The sequence below is a fragment of the Tamandua tetradactyla genome, chromosome 3, assembly GCF_023851605.1.
Source record: "Tamandua tetradactyla isolate mTamTet1 chromosome 3, mTamTet1.pri, whole genome shotgun sequence".
Classification (NCBI taxonomy): domain Eukaryota; kingdom Metazoa; phylum Chordata; class Mammalia; order Pilosa; family Myrmecophagidae; genus Tamandua; species Tamandua tetradactyla.
Genome location: NC_135329.1, coordinates 20,339,341 through 20,358,721, shown reverse-complemented (window position 1 = coordinate 20,358,721; position 19,381 = coordinate 20,339,341). Strand labels below are relative to the sequence as shown.

Sequence of the window (19,381 nt, the reverse complement as noted above, 5' to 3'; positions counted from 1 at the left end):
GTAAACCAATTCACTATACACCATAAAATTATGATTTGGGGGTCAAACAACCATAGGAAATTAATCCAGTTCATGAAAAATTATAAAGCAACAAGAGCCTCAGCTACCATTACTGAGTGCTTATTCTTTGCCAGGAACTATGGGAGCGCATTATATGTATTAGTTCATTTATTGGTTACAGCAACCCTCTTACTATTATTCTGTTTTACAGATGGAGAACTGAAGAAATGCTGAGTAACCCACTTAAGGATAGATAAATTATAAATGGAGGAGCTGAAATATAAACCTAATATATCATAAGCTCCCAAAATCTCTCATTTCTCACAGAGAAAAATCTATGCTAACATTTCAAGTCTCTTTGACACTTCATCAAACATAATGCCTAGTGTTCTCATCTGAAGGCTCAACTAGAGCTGGGGATCCATTTCCAAGAAGGCTCACCCATGCAGCTATTGGCTGGAGACCTTAGTTCCTCCACAGATGGATCTCTCTCTAGGAGTGTGCTCATGACACAGCAGCTGGCTTCCCCAAGAGTTACTGGTCAAAGAGAGAGAGAGAGGCAGAATCCATAATTATTGTATAACCCAGTGTTGTGGTTTGAAGCTGTATGTACCCCAGAAAGTCATTTTCTTGAATGTAATCCATTATGTGGGTGTGGACCCATGCCATGAGGTTACTTCTGTCAATGTGCAACCCACCTCTTTCAGAGTGAGTCTAAATCCTCTTTCTGGAATCTTTATAAATGGAATGAAAATAGAGAGGAAAAGCCATGGAAGCAAGAAGTTGAAATCAACAAGGCCCAGAAGGGACGGAAGAGACACAGCAGGTGCCATCATGTGCCTTGCCATGTGGCAGAGGAGCCAAGGACCACCAGGAGCTGGTCTTCAGGAAGAAAGGATCACCTTGATTATGCCTTGACTTGGACATTTTCACAGCCTCAAACTGTAAGCTAATAAACTCTCATCGTTTAAAGCTAAACTATTTTATGGTATCTGCTTTAAGCAGCCTAGGAAACTAAAACACCCAGACATACAAATGACATACCATCACTTCTGCCATATTCTATTAATCACTCAGATGACCCAGTACAATGAGTTCCTACTGTGTCAATTGTTAGGGATACAAAGTTGTATGAGGCATTATGCTTGCTCTGAAGGAGTTAAAATATTTTGAAGGAGACAGACCAATAATCTAAGGTCCTTTGGATCATCTAATTTTACAATAGAGGTATTGGGGTGGGGTGGAGGGCCTTTTGGAGGATGTAGCCCCAAAACTGAGGTTGAGGAATAAATAGGAATTTGTGGATAAAGAATGATGATGGAGATGGCCTAGGGCTTTGCAGGCAGATGGACAGCAGGTGAGAAGGCAACCAAGAGGGAAAATATGGTGGATTCAAAGACCTATTAATGCTTCAATGAGCCTGCAGTAACAGTATGAGGGGCGAAAAGTGAGAGGCGAAATTAAAATCACAGGCAAAAACCTTGCCTCATAGGCTAAAATGTAAACTTCATCAAGAAACCTATAGGTAACTAATCAATAGTTTTAAGCAAGTTTTAAACATGCAGCAGTTTAGATGATAGACTAGGCAGAGGCAACATGTGTGGATATCATACGCTGGAGGAAAAGAAGATTGTTGGGACACTGTGTGAGACAATGAGAGGCTGAACCAAGACAACGGCAGCAAGCTAGAGAAAAATGAAGAGATTTTTTTCACATTAGGAAAATTGAAAACATATCATTTAGTGGCAACTGGATATAGGAAGTGAAAGGAAGAAGTCTAGGATTCCTGTTTTTGTGTGTGTATGTGTGTGTATGGGGGGATGTGATTAGATAGATAGTGATGCTAGTCTTACAAAAGGGACTACAAAGTGGAATGGCGGGTTTCCAGGGAAAATTGAGAGCTTAGTTTGGGGAGCTATTGGGTTAAATTGCCTCAAAGAGTTCTGGTAGGCAATTGGATATATAGATGTGGAGTCAGTGGAGAGCCTGAGCTAGATATGGAGATTTGAGAATACTCAAGATGTCTGTTGTATTTGAAACCATACATGTGGATGAAGTTACTCCGGGATCATGTGTACAGAGAAAAAGGAAGATGTGAGGAGAGAACAAATGCAGGCCAGAGAACGGAGGCAAGAGTCTGGAATGGGAAGACAGGCAAATAATAACTAAACCAGGAGAGGGTCATATTATAGCACAAAAAGGAAGAAAGCATTTCAAGAAATAAAGCATTGCTAACAGGGCCAGACAGAAGACTTCATTAACATGTGCATCCTGAGATGACCTCAGGAGCATGTTAGAGGACAGAGGTCAGATTGTATTGAGTTGAGGAGGAAAGGTATGTTGAGAAGAGGGACACTGTAAGTATTGCCTGGATGGGAAAATCCAGAGACGATCACTGCTTCTTGGGGTTTTGGGGGTTACTCTTACACGCAGTGGAAATGAAGACCTCCTGTACTTAGAGGAATGTGACAATAGAGTAGGGAAAGAGGAATATGTAAGAAAAAGAAAAGATGGGTAATAGAAGTAGTTTACTGATGAAGCGAGAGAACACAACGCATTCCCGTTCTTTCTTCTCTTTCTACAAGAGATATATTTTCCCCTAATCAGGAAAAATTTCCCTCTTTCCTCCAAACCAACATCCAGGCACAAACCCTCTTAAATCACCAAGTGACCCTCCTACTCACCTGGGATAAGAGAGGTCATCCATCAGATAAGACATTTAACCTTAAGGGGGGAAAAGTGTGAAGTGTTGGCCAAGGACTACAGAACATAGAACTCAGTGAGCACAAAGGCCTACTGGAAAGTATGGTGAACTCGGCAGAGATGGGGCATATTCCATTTGTTGCATTTCAAATGTATAAAGTTCAGATTTCTTTTTTTTCCCTCAGCAGTGGTTGTGTTAGGGCGCATAGCAGAGTTGCCAAGTGATTGAATTGATACAGGACTGCACATTTCCAGGTCAAATACGAGGGAAAAAATAGGAGGCAGGAGGAGAGTATTTGAAGAGCTACATGCAGGCAACATAGTAGGGCTAATGAGAGAAAAGAGTTGATATTTGGAGAGAAAATGGATCCAGAAAATAAAAATTGCTATGAGGTAAAAGATATGGGTAATGAGAGTTAAACAAAACAAAACAATGGAAGAAGGAGAGAATAAGTTGGGAGACCTCTTTTAGAGGTTGAAATGCCAACATTTAAAAGATGGGCCAGTTACACATAATAAAAAAGTTCCTTAGTTGAGCCATAGCTCTGGGGGAGTGGTCTTTAACTGCAGTGACCAGAGCAGCAGCAGCAGCAGCAGCACGTGGGAACTTCTTTGAAATGCAAACTCTCGGGCCCCAGGTATATTGACTCAGCTGTCCTGAATCAGGAACTCTGGGAGTGGGGCCCAGGAATCTGTGTTTTAACAAGCTTTTCAGGTACCTCTGATGCTCCCTAACGGTTGAGAACCACTGCTTTAACAGTTAGCATCAGTGTAATTGATGGTCGCTGGAGTGAGTCTAAGCAGATAGATAGGTGATTTGTGTGACATTTAAATAGATCAAGATAGGACAAGATGTGAGTGGAAAGTCTCAAGTAAATGCCAGAGTAGTCATTGTACGTAGGAAAGTGATCAGCACTTTAAACAACACCCCCCTCCCCCAAATGGTTTCAATCTCTCAGAGTAAATGATTTTACACAAAGAAGTAAAGATGTGCAATTTGCACTTTATAGAGAAAAAGCATGACCCATATCCCCACCACCTTAATGCTGTGGCATTTTAAAATAGGCCAGTGGTGCACCCTCCATGCAGAAGGACAGGTTTTAGTTAGAAAATGAGAGAGCACTCAAGGAACAGGGTGAATGCTTCATCTTTGTTTGTTTATTTGTTTTCAGTTTTGTGAGTTTCCTTGAAAAGGAGAATCTAGAATTGCAGTGGGAAGGTTTGAAGGAGAATGAGTTGTGGCAGGAGGGAGAAGAGGATCAAAATTGGCAAGAGGCTTGGGTTCCATACAATGACTTTGTTTAAGAACCGTAGAGGTGAGAAGTGTCACAGGCAGGATTAACATAAAACCTGCAGAACTACTTGGGAGTAGATGGCATTAGGGTGGTGGGGGCAGTAAACTGCTTTATGTTATCTGATTTATGTAAGACAGTATAGGAGGAAGAGAATGCTTGTTTACCCCAAATGGTTATTTTAAGTACTGAAGGAAGAACACTGAAAGATAAGAACTTTGCTCCCTCAGGAAATGCGCGCATGCCTATTGTCATCCTGCAGTATATAACCAGGATCTGGTTAAGAATAAAATTGTCTGAAGTCTGTCTGATGCAGACCCCTTGAGCCCGTCTCTTTCTTTCTTTTTCTTTCTCTCTTTCTTTCTTTTCCTTTCTTTCTTGTCTCTTTCTTTCTTTGTCTCTTTCTGTCTGTCTTTCTTTCTCTCTTTCTTGTCTCTTCCTTTCTTTCTTTGTCTCTTTCTTTCTAGTCATTCCTTAATATCCTTCAAGCTCCATTTCACAGGAAGCAACAGAGAAGTATGGGCAGGTTTGGCTCAAAATTCTCATGAAAACTCTGGTTTAAAACTATCATGCCAACATACCAGAAAGCATACCAGGTGGTCTTGAAGCTACATATTTGCTGTTTGCTTCCCAGTCATCAATTTGTAGAACAGGCACACATTCTTAATGCAAAGTTGAGGAACTTGTGCTTCACACCCCAGCAAAGTATACCCAGGAACACTAGAATGTGAGCTCAGGCTTAAATCAGCATGATTCAATAATAATATTATTATTATTATTTATTAGAGTTGGGTTGTGGAAGAGCCTAGAAGACATCTGTATCTGGCATCTTTTATCTTGGAATAAACATTTAAGCTTCCGAAAAAGCAAACAAACACACAGAAATCAGAATGAAAGTGCATCATGCTGACAGAATCTCCCAGAAGACAAAGTTCAGACCTGAGGTATAAACAGGTATAAGCATGTCTAGAAAGAATGTACTTACCTGTGTGTCTCAGCACTTAGCCCCAGGTAGAACTGATGACAGAGTCAGAATAAAGGTCAGCATTCATGTAGAGCAGTGTTTCTCAAAGGCTGGCGATTTTCACCCCTATGGAATATTTGGCTATGTCTGGGGATAGTTTGGGTTGACACAACTGGTATCTACTGGATCTAGAGAATAGAGTTCAGGGATGACATTAGATATCCAAGATGCAAGGGGAGTCCCCACCACAAAGCATTTTACAACCCAAAATGTCAGTATTGCCAAATTTGAGAAACCCTAAGTCTTACATGTATGATCAGTTTTAATCAAGAATGTAATTTTTAAAGCATCTTACATGCTCTAAAAATCTGGGTTCAAGTTTCTAAAAAATTTACGTGTGATTTGAAGGAAACCATTTGTTCTAGTTGCTAGCTGCCGGAATACAATATACCAGAAACGGAATGGCTTTTAAAAACGGTGATTTAATGAGTTGCTAGTTTACAGTTCTAAGGCTGAGAAAATGTCCCAATTAGAACAAGGCTATAGTAATGTCCAATCAAAGGCATCCAGGGAAAGATACCTTGGTTCAAGAAGGCCGATGAAGTTCAGGGTTTCTCTCTCAAGAGAGATGGCACATGGCAAACAGTCAGGGCTTCTCTCTCAGCTGGAAGGGCACATGGCAAATACAGTGTCATCTGCTAGCTTTCTCTCCTGGCTTTCTATTTCATGAAGCTCCCCGGGAGGTGTTTTCCTTCTTCATCTCCACCAGTCACTGGCTGTTGGACTCTCTGCTTCGTGGTGTTGCAGCATTCTCTGCCCTCTCTGAGTCTCTCTGAATCTCTTTCTCCAAAATGTTTCCTCTTTTATAGGACTCCAGTAAACCAATCAATACCCACCCAAATGGGTGGAGACATGTCGTCCCTTAATCCAGTTTAACAACCACTCTTGACTAAATGACATCAACTAGGGAGATGGTCTCATTACAGTTTCAAATATACAGTATTGAATAGGGACGATTCTACCTTTATGAAATGGGACTTTTTTAAAACATGGCTTTTCTTAGGGGACATGCTTCCTTTCAAACCAGCAAACCATTTCATTTCTTTTCTGGGTGGAGAGCAGCTTAATAAGACCAGGGCCATTATTTTCAATATATTTTTAAATTAAATAGTGAAAAATTCACATGACTGTTGGGTTGCACATCTGTTTTTTTCCTCTGCCATGACTATAATCTGAAGCCAGGATACCTTGGGTGGGTATTTCATGTTTCCTAGCATCAAAAATATTTCATCTGCACTAAAAAAGTATTAAAAATAATGACAAACAACATTACTGCTTTGTTTTCCATAAGTCTTCTAAATTATTCTCCAAGGTCTCAAGAAATGTTGTTTTGGCACTCTAATCAGAATTTTCCAAGGTATAAAAGCAATATATCCTGTCTCATAGAAGATACATGGATTTACTGCTCCAGGTCTTAAAAACATCACTAACGTTAATACTTCCCAGCTGGGACGAGTCAACATGATCTCTTTTGAGGTTTTATCTCTGAAGAGGCATTTTAAATATGAACATTCTTAGTCCATTCTCATCTTGACACTTGTGAAATCTGCACTAATCCTGAGTGACTATTGTAGTGTCATTTTATATGGTGATGGTGCTGAGAACATGACATCAAAAACAAAGAGAACGAATTTCACATACCAAAATCTAAGAAAATTCATAACAGAAGATATTTTCAGATGATTGGCTCTTACATTAGAAAAAAAAACTACATTATATGAGAAAAAACAAATGAACTCTATTTTGGATATAAGAGATATAAATGTTTAGAATCAAATTCCTTTTAGAGACCTATTATAAAGTATTTTGATTCTATTTTTTCAAAACCTGTCTGTACGAGCCCTGCTGAAAAAATAAATTATAAAGATTTGGATATGGAAAAGGGCAAATTTCCAATAAGCAATTATTTTAGAAATAAAACAAAAGGTCCCTGTTGTCAGTTTTGTTCAGGCAGAACCTCACCGTGTACTAATTGAGCATCATTTGCAAAGGTCAAGAAACCAGCAGATTTTTCCAAATTAAAAATGTAGTTACAGGGAGAAAATTAATGAGACAGAGAACAACAGAGAAGATTAATAAAACCAAAACTGTTTTTTTGAAAAGATTAATAGAATAGCGGAAACTTCCCTGAAGACCTATTAAGAAAAACAGAAAAGATACAAAACAAAACAAAATACAGAATGAAAAAGACAAAAATTACCACAGACACATAGAGGTTTATAAAATGAATGATTATATGCTAGGAACTTTGGAAAACTGAACAAAATGAATCTATGTCTAGAAAAATATTCAATTCAAAAAGTGATGAAAAAATAAAGTAAGCATAAAACAACTGATAAAGTAAAGAGTACCTCCTCAAAAGCCCTCCAGAGAGTTTTACAGGTAAATTCTACAAAACGTTAAAAAAAAAAAGTTATATCCCAACTTGTAAAAGATTTTCTAGCAAATAAAAAAAGTAAAATTTAACTCATTTTATGAGATAAGCATAATCTTGATTCCAAAAGTATATGAGCTATCTAAAAAACAATATTATAAGCCCATTTTGAAAGTATATTCAAAAATCCTAAATAAAATATTAGATAATTGAGTCCAATTGTGTATTGAAAACTACTACAAATTGATCGAATAGGGCTTATTTCTGAAATCCAGGGATTTTTTTTTTTTATTTTTTTATTAATCAAAAAAAAGAAATTAACACAACATTTAGAAATCATTCCATTCTACAAATGCACTCAGTAATTCTTAGTATCATCACATAGATGCATGATCATCATTTCTTAGTACATTTGCATCGATTTAGGAAAAGAACTAGCAAAACAGCAGAAAAAGATATAGAATGTTAATACAGAGAAGAGAATTAAAATAATAATACTAATAATATATATATATATATAAAAAGGAAAAAGAAAAAAAACAAAAACAAAAGATACAAACACACAAACAAACAAACAAAAAACCATATTTCAGGTGCAGCTTCATTCAGTGTTCCAACCTAGTTACATTACACTTAGGTATTATTGTGCTGTCCATTTTTGAGTTTTTGTATCTAGTCCTGTTGCACAGTCTGTATCCCTTCAGCTCCAATTACCCATTATCTTACCCTGTTTCTAACTCCTGCTGGTCTCTGTTACCAATGATATATTCCAAGCTGATTCTCGAATGTTGGTTCACATCCGTGGGACCTTACAGTATTTGTCCTTTAGTTTTGGGCTAGACTCACTCAGCATAATGTTCTCTAGGTCCATCCATGTTATTACATGCTTCATAAGTTTAGTCTGTCTTAAAGCTGCATAATATTCCATCGTAGGTATACGCCACAGTTTGTTTAGCCACTCGTCTGTTGATGAACATTTTGGCTGTTTCCATCTCTTTGCAATTGTCGATAATGCTGCTATAAACACTGGTGTGCAAATGTCCGTCTGTGTCTTTGCCCTTAAGTCCCTTGAGTAGATACCTAGCAGTGGTATTGCTGGGTCGTAATCCATTCTGCCATTCTATGTCTTTTGATTGGGAAATTCAGTCCATTAACTTTTAGTATTATTACTGTTTGGATAATATTTTCCTCTACCATTTTGGCTTTTGTATTATATATATCATATCTGATTTTCCTTCTTTCTACACTTTACTCCATACCTCTCTCTTCTGTCTTTTCGTATCTGACTCTAGTGCTCCCTTTAGTATTTCTTGCAGAGCTGGTCTCTTGGTCACAAATTCTCTCAGTGACTTTTTGTCTATAAATGTTTTAATTTCTCCTTCATTTCTGAAGGACAATTTTGCTGGATATAGGAGTCTTGGTTGGCAGTTTTTCTCTTTTAGTAATTTAAATATATCATCCCACTGTCTTCTAGCTTCCATGGTTTCTGCTGAGAAATCTACACATAGTCTTATTGGGTTTCCCTTGTATGTGACAGATTGTTTTTCTCTTGCTGCTTTCAAGATCCTCTCTTTCTCTTTGAGCTCTGACATTCTAACTAGTAAGTGTCTTGGAGAATGCCTATTTGGGTCTATTCTCCTTGGGGTGCGCTGCACTTCTTGGATCTGCAAATTTAAGTCTTTCATAAGAGTTGGGAAATTTTCAGTGATAATTTCTTCCATTAGTTTTTCTCCTCCTTTTCCCTTCTCTTCTCCTTCTGGGACACCCACAACACGTATATTTGTGCGCTTCATATTGTCATTCAGTTCCCTGATCCCCTGCTCAAGTTTTTCCATTCTTTTCCCTATAGTTTCTGTTTCTTTTTGGAGTTCAGATGTTCCATCCTCCAGTTCACTAATTGTAGCTTCTGTCTCTTTAGATCTACCATTGTAGGTATCCATTGTTTTTTCCATTTTTTCTTCTTTGTCCTTCACTCCCATAAGTTCTGTGATTTGTTTTTTCAGATTTTCTATTTCTTCTTTTTGTTCAGCCCATGTCTTCTTCATGTCCTCCCTCAATTTATTGATTTGGTTTTTGAAGAGTTTTTCCATTTCTGTTCGTATATTCGGCATTAGTTGTCTCAGCTCCTGTATCTCATTTGAACTATTGGTTTGTTCCTTTGACTGGGCCAGATCTTCAATTTTCCGAGCGTCATCCATTATTTTCTGCTGGTGTCTGGGCATTTGATCAGATTTCCCTGGGTGTGGGACCCAGCTGGTTGAAAGCTTTTTCTGTGAAATCTCTGGGCTCTGTTTTTCTTTTCCTGCCCAGTAGGTGGCGCTCGTGGCGCTCGTCTGTCCGCACGGCAGTCAGCCCGGGAAACCGCGCGTGGAGGCGGGGGTCGCTGGCCGGGGGTCGCTGGCCGGCGTGGCTTGGGAGAGTGCCGGTCCTAATTGCCCAGCTGGCCCGAAACGCCAAGCGTGACGGGAGGGCCCCACTATCCAACGTTCCCAGTCAGACCGGGGAGCCACGTGCGTGGAGGGGACCCCAGTCGCTAGCCCCCCGGCTGGGAAAACGCGCGCCCCTTGGGTATCTCACCGCAGCAGATTCTTCCTGCCCGTTCAGCTGTTCCAGAACGGGGTACGCTGTCTTTTTGGTCTCTGTCGTGACTCCAGGAGCTGTTTCGTATTGTTTCTGTTTCTTTAGTTGCTTTTCTGGAGGAGGAACTAAGACCCGCGTGTCTTACTAAGCCGCCATCTTCTCCGGAAGTCCCAGGGATATTTTAACATTAGAAAACCTGTCACAATAATTCATCAAATTAACAGACTAAAAAAAAAAAAACTGTCTCAAGAGATGCAGAAAAAGCAATTTATCAAGTTTAGCACTTCTGATGAAAATGTTAGACCTGGAGAATAGAAACTCCCTCCCCTGTATTGTGTCCTACCTATGGCAAACATTTCAAGCAGCTCTCCTACCCTAGCCTGCCACTTTACACCCTCCAGCAGCTGCCCTCTTAACAATAACCTCCCATTACTCAACCTCTCCCTTCCGGCAGATACATTCTTGTGGAACACTTCCCTTATTCAACATCTGCCCTCCAGCAATTACATCCCTGCACATTTCAGGCAGCACTTAAATTTTAACTTTACCAATGGAAAGCTGCCAACTCCTGACTTAGTCCCCTAATTCTGAAAGCTGGCCAATAGAGACTTACCTAACCCTTGGGTTCCCTACCCCCCAATGTTAAGCCATAAAAACCCTGTTCCCTGCCACCTCTACTTGCTCTCTTGAAACGCTGCCCAGGTGGTTCTGTTTCTTCCTGAAATAAAGCCTTTGCCTGAATTCCTTTGTTCCCGCTTCATTCCTGGTGAGTTTGCTGGGCTTGCCTTTCAGAAAACTCTTCACAAACTGGGAATAGAATAGAGCTTTTTATTTGGTAAAGGTAACATACCAAAACCTATAGCAAGCGTTGCACTTAAATGGAGAAACTTTAGATGTAGTCCCTTTTTCAGATATGGAACAAGACAAGGATATCCACCATTACTGAGGTCCTGACTAAAATATGGAAAGAAAAAGAAATAAATGTTAGGATTAGAAAGAGATAAAACTGTCATTATTTGCATTTGATCTGATCATCCTCCTAGAAAAACCAATAGAAGTAATAAATTATTAGAGCCAATGGAAGAGTTTACCAAACTTGTTGGATACAAGATCAACTTAAGAAATCATTAACATTTTTCCACCTAGCAATAACCAACTAAAGACTATAAGAAAAAATAAGTTACTATTCATTTTATCCATCTTACCCAAAAACTACAAAGGTAAATCAAGAAATTAAGGAATATGCCATATTTTCTGAAGAAAACTCCAAAATGCTAATAAAAGACATAGAAGGTTATCTGAGTAAAAAGAGAGATATTCCATGCTTTTAGATTAATTTATATAACTTCTAAAATATGAAATGAAATCAGTGCAACACTAATCCAAATTCTAAGAGGAATTTTTAAAAACTTGATTAATTTACTCTAAACAATGGGAGAATTAACAGTCAGTTACAAAAGCAACTTTGAAAATGGAGAATGAAAAAGCACTTTTCTTTACTTGAGCTAATAAAAATTGATAGTAGGGGCGGGCCACGGTGGCTCAGCAGGCAGAGTGCTCGCCTGCCAGCCAGAGGACCTGGATTCGATTCCTGGTGCCTGCCCATGTAAATAAAAAAGAAAAAAAAAAAAGAAGTCTCCATGCTTCTTGTAAAAAATTTAAAAAAATTGATAGTAGTTATAAAATCAGTAAGGTGATCATGTAAGAATAAAAAAAGACAAATGAAACAGAATGGAGAGCTTAAAGATAGAAGTGGACACACAGAGAGAAGAACTTATAGAAAACAGCATCACCACAGATCAATGGAGATTGGATTGTTGAGTCAATATTATTAGCATTTTGGGGTGGGGGGTGGTGATGCATAGCCTGGGAATCGAACCAGCTCTCCTGCATGGTAAGCAAGCATTCTACCATTGAACCATGAGACAATATTATTGGGAAAACTGGGTCCCTTTATAAAAAATAATAATTCTGGATTTCTATAAAATTCTATATGTAAACATGAACTCTATACAGATTAATAAAGTGAATAGTAAAATTATAAATATAGTTGTAGACTTTATAAGAGAATATCATTGTGACATTAAGTCCTTTTAAATAAAACCCAAAAACAAAGACCATGAGACAAATGAATTTAGTGATATCAAATTGAGACCCTCTTCAAGAGAAAATATCATGGACAAACTTAACAGACAATGACAATTTTAAGAATATGCTACTAAAATCTAAAACTAAAAAAGGGATTAAGGCTTAAAATATATAAGAAACCCTTGAAAACCAATAAGAAAAAGACAGTATTCTCAATAGAAAAACAGCTAAAAGGCACAAACAAAATTTAGGCAAAATTTAGAAAACTGAATAATGCAAGGTGGTAAAGATGTAGATTTTCAGAATCTCTCATGTTGCTTGGGGAGTGTGTTAGTTAGACTCAGTTGTCAACTTAGCCAGGTGAGCATACCTACTCTTGTTGCTGCGGACATAAGCCAATGGTACGTGAACCTCATCTGTTGCCAATTACATCTGCAGTCAGCTAGGAGGCGTGTCTGCTGCAATGAGTGACGTTTGACTTAATTGGTTGGTGCTTAAATGAGAGAACGCAAGGTAGCACAGCCTAGCAGCTCAGCATTCCTCATCTCAGCACTAGCAGCTCAGCCCAGGTCTTTGGAGATGCAGAAAGAAGTCACCCCAGGGAAAGTTGTTGGAACCCAGGGGCCTGGAGATAAGGCCAGCAGAGACCACCCTGTGCCTTCCCATGTAAGAAAGAACCTCAGTGTAAAGTTAGCTGCTTTTCCTCTGAAGAACCAACAAAATAAATCCCCTTTTATTAAAAGCCAATCCGTCTCTGGTATGTTGCATTCCGGCAGCTAGCAAACTAGAACAGGGAGTCATAGATTAGAGAACCCAATATGAAATGAAATCTGGCAATATTTACTTAAAATAAATGTAAATATAGTCTACAACTTAGCAATCCTATTCCTATTATTTATCAAAGAAAAAACATCACACGAATTCCTAAGAGGATATGTATAAGTCTGTTTATTACAGATCTGTGTCTGATTTGGGGAAATTGGAAGAAATCTGGATTTCCACTTTGGGATAGGGGAGAGAAAAACATGGTGGATGCACAACATGAAAGCAGCTACTGGAAGCAATAGACTGGAATATATAAAAATACTGAAAGCATATCACTGTAAGAAAAAGCAGGAAATAAAGTCTATATTAAAATAGAGACCATTTTGTATCCACACAAACATTGTATTCATGAACTCCCAAAATAACAATGCATATTTGCAAGAATACACACAAACACAAAGAACAAACAAGGATACCTATTAGAATTTTTACCCAGGGGGAAAGGCAGAGAGAAATGGGAGTGGAGAAGAGAGATAGAAAAAAAACAAAAGAAAGAAAAACTAGCAAAACCAATGGTGTAACTATGCCAAGCTCTGAGAAATGTGATTGACTCAACTTTCTGCATCCAAGGTTTAGAAAGAAAATAAAACTAAACCTTATTCAAGAGTCCTCATTTGATTGATATTAAGGATTATAAAACTGGATGGACATTCCCAGCTAGCAACAACTTCTTGTTCTTAGAGTTTGAATGTAAAGGGAATAACTGTCTCCAAAAGATAGAGTCTCTTTGAAAATCCTAAGTCAAGAAGGCAGTAGGAAACCAAGTGCCCTTGCAGATTTTGGTTAGGGCAATAACCCAAGAAAACAATCAGTGAAAGATAATCAGATACCAAACTGCCAAACAAGGACAAGATGGCAAAGATTCCAGAGAGGGAGGAGATTTAGAAAGGTGAGCTGACATTCTGTAGCTGGGGGAGGACAGCATGTTTGCCAGATCTGGTGCAAGGAAAGAGGCTAAGAAGTTCAGATTTAATGAAGGAACGGAAAACCCTGCAGACCTCTTACTAGGGCAAAGGACTCCTGCCGAGGACAGAAAACTCATCAAAGCCTTGGGTGGTCTTGGAGAGATAAAACTGAAGCTCTTAGAAGCAGATGTTGCTACCATTTTGCAGATTTTGAAATTTAGGATCGTAGCATGCAGGCCCCTGGCAGCAAGCAGGCTGCTTATTTACTCAAGCTACTCCTTCTTTGGAAAGTCTCCCAGCCCAGGGACAGTTGAAAAAGCACATAAACAAAGACAAGAGGCTTCCATAGGAGCCCCCTCCCCCATAACTGCTCATCCGCTTCTGTAAACTCAGCTTTGCAATTCTTCTGGGTCTGATCACCAGCACGCAGCCAATCATCTTCCTTGAGCATCACCAGTTACCACATTGGAAGAAACCTTGTCCCAAACAAGTCATTTTGTCTTAAAATCTTCTATCAGTCCCTTATCAGGGCTCAGTCTTACAGAGGCTACTCGGCTGAGCCCTATGGCCATAGACTAATAAAACCTACTTCCTGAAATTTCAGAGCCTCGATCCAAGTTTGTTGTTTCCACGTAACGCTCCTGGAGGCTTGCAGCCTCCTTCCTGGTTATGCGTTCCAGTCCAGTGTCCGCATCATGTCCCTGGAGACTCTTGCAGAGCGTTGTTCCTGGTTTTGAGCTACAGGGTAAGAGAAGTGACTTCAGCTGGCAGAACATGTCTCAGACTGAAAGTAGAACCTTTCAGAACCATAAAAGTACAAGCCATAACCTTGCTACACAGCTATTTATTTATCAAATATTTTACATTAATATTTCATATTCAATTATACAAATATTTGTATATTGCTAAACTATGCCCTATTAATATTATCCCTGTGTAGGCCTCATGAGCTTTTTACTAAAAGGTTAATATTTCACAAATAATGTAATATATAAACCATATTAAAAAAAAAAAACAACCCAAGGAAATCCCTGATTTGAAAATGATTCCAAAAATGAACAACAATAAAGGAAGATATATTGAAATAAATAATTTTCTATCTTATTATCTAATATTAATAATACTATGTTTAGGAATTTTAAAACATTTCCTTAGGATGTAGCATATTTCTTTTTAAAATGTCTACAAACATTTTAAAAATGTTTTTAAAAAAGGCAGCATATTTTACTACATGTTATATAACTGTGCACAGATAGCAGCTTAAACATATAAAATGTTACATGATGCTAAGGCAAGCAGCATAGAAAACAGTACATGAGATTCTCAATGTTTACTATACCTGTCAAAAACTGGATTTTGTAACACATTACTTATGGATAAGTTGGACTTTATTGGATACCTTTTGTATTAATCAGGCCTCCTTAGAGAAACAAAACCAACAAGAGATATCTGTAAATATGAGATTTATAAAAGGGTCTCACAAAACCATGGAAATGGAAAAGCCCAAAATCTGTAGGGCATGCTGTGAGACTGGCAGCTCCAACGAAGGATCTGGATGAATACCACTGGAGAGGCTCACTGGTTGAAGAAGCAGTGAAGAAATCTGTCTTCCTCCTTAACCACCTTCAACTGGTTGAATTATCTTGTTTGTGGGAGACGTGCCTTAGTTGATTGCAGATGTAATCAGCCAAAGCTGCAATAAGTGATTGATATTTAATACACCTGCCTCCTGGTTTATGAACCAGCCACAAAATATCCTTGCAGCAACAAGGATGATGTCCAGTTGTCCCTGACCAGACAACTGGGCATCATCACTTGGCCAAGTTGACACCAGAACTTAACCATCACACCTTAATTCTTTTTCTCAGGTTATACATATTTTTAATTTTTATGTATTTTTATTGAGATGTCTTTACACACCATAAATCCATCTAATATATACAATCAATGGTTTGCAATATCATCCATAGTTGTGGGATACCTTTATTCTTAATAATCCCTTTTCACAGATACATTATTTCATCGTTTTCCTTCTAACTTACCATCTTAAGTCTCAGTTCTCTTTTATTCTTATCAATATAAAGCATTTAGAACTGTTTGATATCACAACAAAAAAGGACAGCGCTTTTTCTAATAAATGAGGCAATAACGAAAAATAGAATAGGATGCCTTATAAAACTTTGACTTTCTGATCACTCAACATGTGCTTACAGATGTGAGCCACTTGGTGAGGAAGTCATGTGTAACAGGCATGAGGTTTGCTAAAGTGAGAATATTCCCCAAATTCTTTTGGCTCTTTCAAGGTCAACTAAAGGAGAATCTTGGTTAGATCCGATTCTCTACTTTTGATTTCTTCAAAAGTACCATATACATTCATCAAAATATTTCATTATATTTTAAATACAAATAAATAGCATTATACTAACATAAATATTTTCATTAATTTTATTCACTCCTATGAGTGGTTACTGGGTGAGGTGCACCGGCTGGCAAAGACCTGTAAGCTATAAGGTAGATGCCTCCAGGAGGGAAAAGTGATTGGTCCACAGTAGCTTCTTCTCCACCTTCACAAACACAAAAATGCACTTTATCTAGTTCAGGTCTTCTAATTACTTTCAGTCAAAAATCAACTCCCATTTCCAATTTTTGTTTCTTAATAAAAGCAATATTCTTCTTCCAGGCAGTCAGACTCAGCCTTGTTGTTTCCTTTGAATGTTAGAGGAGAATTAAGCAATTATGTCCAGTCAAGTCTTTCTTCAACCTTTCTCTTCCTTGCATCTATCCTTTTTCCTCTCTTCTTCCCCAGCAAGTAGTTTAGGGTCTTTCCATCTCTTCCCTTAACTTTTGTAACTACTTTGGAGCTGGTCTCTTTGATTCTAACCTCTCCCTTCTCCAGTTTATCCTGATAATGGTAATAGCCTCATCTGCCCCACCATCACCACCAAAACACTATTTTCATTTTATCATTATGGCACTATAGATAAAATTTCATCCATGTGTTCTGAAATCTGAGCTCAGTTTACCTTGCCAAACATTTTTTGTGTGTTTCTTCCGGAAACCTCATCCTCACCTCCAGAGAGGTGTGTCTACAGCTCCTCTCACAAGGTGTGTTCATTCTTCTCTAAGACTGTCCCCATTCCACATCCAGATTGCTTCACGCTGAGACTCACACCAGGAGGGCCAGGGAACAATACATACTGGGTGGATGAATACTCAGAATCCCCCTGTAGCATTTCACACTGACTACAGAAGAGGCTCCAAAAATATTGGTGATTAAACCAAATTGTTAGCAAGCCACTGTGAATCACAAAGAAGCCTAAGGATATACTGATCCTGTTTGCTGAGAAGACTTGGCAAGGTGGAAGCACCTGCACAGCCTCTTTGCTTTAGCTCTGGGGTGAGGAAAGTTTGTTCATAAACCTTATTATAGACTCAAGAATTTCAGATAATATGTAACCAACCTGCCTAAAACAGAACAGCAAAATGAATAAAATAATAGACAAACAAACATAAATACAAAAGAATCAAAATGTTTCACTTGCTCTTTGCAGGCCTGTGGCGCCTATGCATAAATTGTTCAGAGCTGGCTTGAAGAAATTCCATATTGAGCCACAGTGTCATCATACAATTCAGCAAATTACTTTAGTCATTTGGAGGCAAGAGGCCACTATGTTAAGAGGCATATATTTTCATTTCTGCTTCTGTCTTTGAGGAAAGACTATGCCAAAGGCTGATAAAAATAAAGTTGTCATGGTAGGCAAACATGAGAGAAGTAGAGAGAAACAATAGATTGAATTGCACTGACATGTAAGTCTTAAAGCTTGTCAATCTCTTTTAAGCCTCTAATGCAAATCATATTTTCTGGTAAGGGTCAGAGTCTTCAGGACCAATTGTAGTGAAGCTTCAAAACAACTCATTAGATTCATTTTTGCAGAAATAGTGTTGTCTTCCCCAAGACACATCTGACTCCAGAGTACACTTGGGAGCCAGTGAAATTTGATTTTATGAGTCATCCCCAATGCATTCTGTTTCCTCTGCTGCATACAGATCCCCAAGGTCAAGCTCCTTCTGGAGAGCTCCTTGCTCACAGCCCCACCTCTCATCGACCCCCCCCACCCCCAGTGAGAAATTCCCAACTCTTACCACTCTGCAGGTGGCACACTGAACTGACAACGGTTTTTTAGGCAGGGAATGGAGATGGATATGGGTCTTTGAAGGAGCAAATCCTTTTACTTTTTTAAAACGTTATCTATTCCTGTATAAGACAAAGCATGCATGTATTTTGAATAGAAATCCTATCACTAATTATATTTCTAGTTGGACCAGCTAAGCAGATGGTTTAAATATAGGTTGGCTAAAATTAAATGATGGTAAACAACTGCAGGCTTGTAAGTTGTTTTCTTACATAATTTTTTAAAAATCTTTTAAAATAGAAAGTTATATTACCTTTAATTCTCTTCCTCCTCTTTCCTATATCCTTGAACTAGTGGTTGGGGGTGTGGTGTGGTGGGGAGGAGAGAAGGCGGAGAAAGATAGGCAGAGAGAGACTGAGGGATGCACAAACCCAGCTAGCGCTGGCTAAAGAAAGCACTCTCCTAGCACCCCTGAGTCCAGATGGGGACAGGCACCTCAGAAGAAAAGCCACATGTGCCTCCCCATAGATAGTAGTTTGCTTATCTGTGGCTTTTATAGGTACTCACTGGGGTCACATGGGGTAACATGTGGAATCAATCCTCGGGTGCTTTGGCTGGAGTCCCCCTCTCTGGGGAATTGGGCTTTTCTCCCCACCTCAGCCCATGGGGCCACCTGGCTCCTTATACTGCTCTTTCTGCCCCTGCCTTGACAGACAGTCCTTATTTAGTAACATCTATGTTTTCACTTGGCGTGTTATCAGCCATGAACAAATGCTTCAAGTTCAGAACATTTTTGCTCTCATCTTTGATGGTGCACATTGGCATACTTCGATTTTTATATCTTCTATATACAGCCTGATTAATGAAAGTATTTTGCTTCACACACTATAATCTAGATACATAATCAGTGCTTCTAAATACCCCTATATCAGAAGTATGGTAATTACATGGTTTGTGAGAGGAAACAAGAGGAGCCTGACATGTGCCTGTTTCCCTCAAAGTCCTACCCAGATAAAACAGGAATGGGGATAAAATGACATCATTTAAAATAGCATTAGTTATTGGTTTCCCATTTTCTTCAGTATAATTAGGAAATATCATTCTATGTAACTAAGAATTTTATTTATTTTTAGTCAGAATTGGGAATTAATTTTACAATACCATTGGTGAATTTAATGAGACAATCACAAGTTTTTTCTCAGTTTTTTGACTATTGATGCTGTGATTTGTGTTAATAAATCCCTAAGACTAAGTCAACCTTGCATTCCTAAAATAAATCCTACTCAACCATGGTGCATAATTTTAAATATATATACCCATTGAATTTGTTTGATGATATTTTATTCAGGATTTTTGAATTTATATTAATATTTGAAATTAGTTAGTAGGGGGTTATCACGACATTTTGTCAGGTTTTGGATCTGGGCAGTGCAGACATCATAAAATGAACTTTACAG

The 19,381-nt window shown here is 38.5% G+C and overlaps 1 long non-coding RNA gene across 1 annotated transcript in view; it reads right to left on the bottom strand.

Moving 5' to 3' along the window:
* The window catches only part of LOC143675980 (uncharacterized), a 62,917-nt gene that overhangs the window by 9,777 nt on the left and 33,759 nt on the right, over nucleotides 1-19,381 (bottom strand). Inside the window, exons 2-3 of the long non-coding RNA XR_013171730.1 lie at nucleotides 15,371-15,484; nucleotides 14,381-14,529 (exon numbers count right to left, since the gene is read on the bottom strand). This is a non-coding gene — a long non-coding RNA (uncharacterized LOC143675980). The remainder of the gene's footprint in view (nucleotides 1-14,380; nucleotides 14,530-15,370; nucleotides 15,485-19,381) is intronic.